A 6,761-nucleotide genomic window follows, 5' to 3' on the forward strand; every position below is an offset into this window, starting at 1 on the left:
GAAAAATATCGATTCTTATCAACTGAGCCTGACTTGATCATCTAGCTACGTTGTTTGCTTTTTTTTTTGCCCAAAAAAGTAACTAAGTAACAGATTACTTCAATTGAAAACTAATACGTTAGATAACTTTTTGTGGTAACGAGTAACCTGAGTACTTTAACGCGTTACTTTGGAATCCTAATGCCAGTAGCTACCCCCCAAACAGGACGGGGCCACAGAGGCAACCCTTCGGAATGATGGGATGTCATCTGCACAGCGTCCACCTGAGAACTGGATCATGATGAGCATCCCGGAGGTGGACCTGGTTGGATTTAAGGGCTTCAAAGGACAAGCAGGGTTTAAAACAAGCTTGTTTTTTAATTAGTCCAGTCCCTATAATCACACTCTCAGGGCGACGTGATAATTACGTTTGACCTTACCTGGTAAAATAAAGATGAAAACAAAGGTTTGGAAATGCGGTGTAAATGTATAAGTAGGTTTTGGTGCTTATAAACTATTCACCTACAAGCCTCTTTTTTTTCTTATTTTTGAAAAAGGTTAGTCCGAAATTTTACAGGACCAAAGTGCCAAGATGGTGTACTTGGTACACACAAATAATAAGCAGTCTTGTCCTGACTTGATTTGGGTGAGGAATCCTGTTTCCAAACCAACCTGACAAAACAGGCGTTAACAAAGGTTAAAAACAAATCATGAGCTATCCCCCTTCCTCTTTCAATAGTGTTCAACTTTATCACCATTGAAATCATGCCGTTTGTGGATGCAGGGTGTAGAGTACATTACAGTATGTGTCAGGATTTGACACCTCATTGAGCCGGAGGATGAACAGTCAACGTTCCATATCATGGTTTGATCATTTCATTTTCTGAGCAGCAATTTCCATCATGACACATATCCCCATTCCTGACGTAGATAAGCACTGGCGCTAAATTGCTGAAATTACAAATGTTGATAGCCCCTGGTAGTGGGGGGAGATGGTTTTGGGATGTTTTGTTGGTGATTCTTGAATGGTTTTATCAGTACAAAGTGACATCATTATCCAGTGGGACCAAACTGTTTTTTGCATAGTACAGAAAAAGTATAAGATAAGTATAGGAAAAGATTGCATAGCCTACATACATCCAATACTGAGCAGGTGCTGGAGATCAAATAACATGATCAGCAAAAGGTAAAAACAGAAGGCAGTGTACAGAGTCTGATGATTTATGAGGTATTATAACTTACCTTTTTTATAGGCAGTTAATAACTTGGCCTCAGTCCACTTTTAGATGACCAGAAGGTAGGCTTAAAACAGACTGTTATTTCTCTAAGTGTCAAAAGCTAGTGGAAATTCTTGGCAAATTTGAAATGTGAAGGTTATGAGGCGTTTTAGGAGATATTACTCATGTTTGCCCTGACACCTAGTGGCTATTTGTGTCCTCCATTTATATGGACTGGTCTGTGGGTGCGGGAGAATGAATGTCTTGTCCGTCTATTACTGTTTAAACGTTGATTGTGGGCATAGCGGGGCAATTTGCAGTGTGTGGGAGGTCTATGTGGACAACAATTGTTTCAATCGCCCGAGGAAAATTGCAATTGCCACATTTTCCGCCTTTATGTGTTTTCCACCAGTAGAATATAGGCCCACCCTTTGTCTTTAGTGGATAGTTCAATTGTTGACAAAATATTCTAAATATGGGCCTTACAGTCTGTGAGGAACCTTTATTATAGATCCAACTGCAAGGCCCCTATTTAAACTGGCAAGCCTGAAATTAACCTTTACCATGATAGACCGTTATTATCGATCAGCCTGTAAGGCCCCTATTTGCTCTGATCAGCCTCCGAGGAGCCTTTATTATAGACCATTAGACCAGCCTGTTAGGCCCATATTTACTCTGACCTGCCTGAGAGGAAACTTTATTATTGATTAGCCTGTAAGGCCCCTATTTACTCAGATCAGCCTCAGAGGAGCCTGTATTGTATTAGTTGTATGAATAGATAGCTCTATTTAACCAGCCAGCTAAGATTCAGCTTGCTATATTAGCTCATTGCTCAAAAGAAAATAGCTAGCTAAGCAGTTAGCAGTGGTGTAATGTACTTATTTAAAAATACTTTAAAGTACTACTTATGTAGGTTTTTTTGGTATCTGTACTTTACTTTCTATTTTTATTTTTGACAACTTTTACTTTTACTTCACTGCATTCCTAAAGAAAATAATGTACTTTTTACTCCGTACATTTTCCCTGACACCCAAAAGTACTTGTTACATTTTGAATGCTTAGCAGGACAGGAAAATAATCCAATTCACACACTTATCAAGAGAACGTCCCTGGCCATCCCTACTACATGTGGCGGACTCCGTAAACACAAATGTGTTGAAGTGTGCCACTAGCTATCTGTACATTTTTTTTTTATTACAAAATGGTGTAGTCTGGTTTGCTTAATATAGGGAATTTGAAATGGTTTATACTTTTACTTTTGATACTTAAGTACATTTTATCAATTACATTTACTTTTGAATCTTAAGTTCATCTAAAACCAAATACTTTCTGACTTCTACTCAAGTAGTATTTTACTGGGTGACTTTCACTTTCACTTGAGTCATTTTCTATTAATGTATCTTTACTTTTGCTGAAGTATGACAATTGGGTACTTTTTCCACCACTGGCAGTTAGTAACATTGGTAGCTGTAATTGCTGCATTATGTTGTCAGATGACAAACATCAGCAAAATAGTCAACTAAGATGCAAGCTCCTTTAAAAAGATAACTAACCAGCTAAACAGCTTAGATTATCTATATATCAGCCTGTATAATGTCTAAGTAGTCTTGCTATTTCAGTGTTTTATATGTTAGCCAGTATAATTTGAAAACATTCCAGCCATTTCAGTGTTTTTGGATCAGCTAGCTAGATTAAAGATTTCAAAATGGTTATTCTCGCTCTCCCCCTTTTACAATTTGAATTTGAATTGGAGGAGTTGCTTAAACATCAGCCTGTGAGGCAGCAGTGTGTAAACATCAGCCTGTGAGGCAGCAGTTTGCAAACATAGGCATGAGGGAGCAGTGCCTCACAGGCACAAGTCACTTGTGCTAGTAGTAGTTTGTATTGGTTTTTCGCAGTTATAGACTAAATTGTCTATGGCGTGCTAAAATATGCTATTCCTGCTGTTGACCTGTGATGTTGTGTTCTTCAACAAAAAATAGACATATTTTCACCCTGTCTTTGTAATTCAGCTACTGAGTGATGTGTATCCGTTTAGAAATGGCATCATATGGAACTGAATAAAATTTAAATGAATACATTTTTCTCATGTGGGACAATGTCTTTACAATGACATTTTAGAAGGATATGCGTAGTTTATGTGTGGCCAAACAACTGGAGTGGAGATTGATAAGAGTCTTTGGAAATAACAGTTGTTGAAGTGTGCTTTTAAACCAGCAGATGAAAATATAGTCCCAACCTTGGGAAAAACTTCCATCCAAATACATTTTGAATGCTGGAAGAACCCACCATTGAATTTACACACCAATCTGTTTTTCCTCCCCTTTTTTTGTAATTATTGGGTTTAACCACATGGGAAGGAATCCTTGGAGAGGACAGAGCAAATCTTATTGCTTACCACACTAAGATCAAGCTACAGAACAAGCTTCACAGAGTTATTTCGGGAAAATGGACCCTAGGTCCTGATCCTGCATTGACCATTAAACCTCTTAAGGATCCGCCCCTTTTTTTCCATTTTTGACTAAAATGACATTCCCAAATCTAACTGCCTGTAGCTCAGGCCCTGAAGCAAAGATATGCATATTCTTGGTACCATTTGAAAGGAAACACTTTATGGAAATGTGAAAGGAATGTAGGAGAAAATAATACAATAGATCTGGTAAAAGATAATACAAAAGATAAAAACAACCGTTCTTTCGCATTTGTTTTGTACCATCATCTTTGAAATGCAAGAGAAAGGCCATAATGTATTATTCCAGCCCATGTGCAGTATAGCTTTTGGCCACTAGATGGCAGAAGTGTCTGTACAAAGTTATAGACTGAGCCAATGAACCATTGTATTTCTGTTCAAAATGTTGTATCAAGGCTGCCCAAATGTGCCTAATTTGTTTATTAATAACTTTTCATGTTCAAAATTGTGCACTCTCCTCAAACAATAGCATGGTATTATTTCACTGTAATTGCTACTGTAAATTGGACAGTGCAGTTAGATTAACAAGAATTTAAGCTTTCTTGTTACTTACAACCTCATGCTACTACTGCAAGTCGCTCTGGATAAGAGCGTCTGCTAAATGACTAAAATGTAAAATGTAAATGCTAATCACATTAGCCTACGTCAGCTTAACCATCCCGTGGACGGGACACCGATTCCAAAGATGTTTTAATGAACACATCATTTCAATTAATCGTAAAATAACTGCACACAGATGTGTCATATCAAATGTAGCTCATCATCGCTATGTGAGTGAGTGCCCTCTCCCAACTCTGACAGAGCAGTCTAGCCTATGTCCCTTTGCAACATTTCTGCAATGTCCATGTAATGTTTCTGCAATGTTCCTGTAATGTTTCTGCATTGTCCCTGTAATAGTGTTTCTACAATGTTCCTGTAATGTTTCTGCAATGTACCTGCAATGCAATGTCCCTGTAATATCCCTGTAATGTTATTGCAAAGTCCCTGTAATGTTTCTGCAATATCCCTGTAATATTTCGGCAATATCCCTGCGATATTTCTGCAATATCCATTTAATGTTTCTGGAATGTCCCTGTAATGTTGCTGCAATATTCCCGTGTGTAAAGTTTCTGCAATGTCCCTAAAGTTTCTGCAATGTCCCTGTAATGTTACTGCAATGTCCCTGTAGTGTTTCTCGAATGTCCCTGTAATGTTTCTAAATCAAGTAAAAGTTTATTGGTTGTGTGCACAGATTTGCAGATGTTATCGCAGGTGCAGCAAAATGCTGTGTTTCTAGCTCCCACAGTTCAGTAATACCTAGAAATACAAAACAATGCACACATAATCCAAAAAGTAACAAAGAAATATCAGAACGAGCAATGTAAGAGTCCGTAATATATCTGTGTACCCCATTCACCCTCTGCAATGCTGCTGGGTTTTTCACACTCAACAGTTTCCCTTGTGTATCAACAATCGTCCCTGAATTGAGGCCATGCCCGATGAATTGGGGGGGGGGGGGGGGGGGGGGGGGGGCTTATTTACATAAAATACACACACTGAACAAAAACATAAACACAGCATGCAAAAATTTCTAAGATTTTACAAAGTTACAATTCATATAAGGGAATCAGTCAATTGAAATAAATAAATTAAGTCCCTAATCTATATATTTCACATGACTAGGAATACAGATATGCATCTGTTGGTCACAGATACCTTAAAAAAATGGGGTGCGCATCAGAAAAACAGTCAGTATCTGGTGTGACCACCAATAGCCTCATGCAGCCCGACACATCTCATGAGCATTGAGTTGATCAGGCTGTTGATTGCGGCCTGTGGAAGGTTGTACCACTCCTCTTCAATGGCCGTACAAAGTTGCTGGATATTGTCGGGAACTGGAACATGCTGTCGTATATGTCGATCCAGAGCATCCCAAACAGGCTCAATGGGTGATATGTCTGGTGAGTACGTAGGCCATGGAAGAACTAGGACGTTTTCAGCTTCCAGGAATTTTGTACCGATCCTTGCGACATGGATCCATGCATTATCATGCTGAAACATGAGGTGATGGGGGCGGATGAATGTCACGACAATGGGCCTCAGGATCTCGTCACGGTATCTCTGTGCGTTCAAATTGCCATCGATAAAATGCAATTGTGTTCATTGTATGTAGCTTATGCCTGCCCATACCATAACCCCACCTCCACCATGGGGTACTCTGTTCACAACGTTGACATCAGCAAACCGCTCACCCACACAAAGCCATCTGCCATCTGCCCGGTACAGTTGAAACCAGTATTCATTCGTAACGAGCCCACTTCTCCAGCGTGCCAGCAGCCATCCATGGTGAGCATTTGCCCACTGAAGTCGGTTACAACGCTGAACTGCAATTAGGTCAAGACCCTGGTGAGGACGACAAGCACGCAAATGATCTTCCCTGAACCAGTTTCTGACAGTTTGCACAGAAATTCTTTGGTTGTGCGAACCCACAGTTTCATCAGCTGCCAGGGTGGCTGGTCTCAAGGGAAGTTAATTTGGGGACTTGATCAATCAATCAATCAATGTCAGATTTTTATTTTCACCGAATCTGTGTTTGGATATTGTTAGGCTACAATTAGGCTGTGGAAATGTTAGTTAAGCTGAGATGAGTGCTGCTCATGATCATCTTCTTCAGTTGGCTCATTTATTACAACATTTTGCCTGTATGTTAAGTAGGCTAGGCCTAGTTTAACAAGTTGATTATTTTTGCTCTGTTTTAAAATATCACTTTTTTACACTTTGAAGCAAGGTGTGTGGATAATTGTTTTTTGTTCTTTATTTTGTTATTTTCCATTATATTCTCGCTACAAAATATATGGGTGTTGACTGAGAGGTGTGTCTTGTTTGATGAATTAACAAAGTAACTATTGATTTGATTTGGATAGTGCAGCCATGGTTACACAGACCCATAACATAATTAAAATCAAAATATGCCATTCTACTCTTTTGAAAATACATTTCATTAGTGTTTCTTAGGACCTGCCTAAAACAAATTAATAATGGATTTCTTTGTGATGGTGTATATTCAAAGGATTTATTAAAATACTGTAGAATTCCACACACCTCGGCCGAGGTCC

This window comes from Salmo trutta, chromosome 22, assembly GCF_901001165.1.
Source record: "Salmo trutta chromosome 22, fSalTru1.1, whole genome shotgun sequence".
Taxonomy (NCBI): domain Eukaryota; kingdom Metazoa; phylum Chordata; class Actinopteri; order Salmoniformes; family Salmonidae; genus Salmo; species Salmo trutta.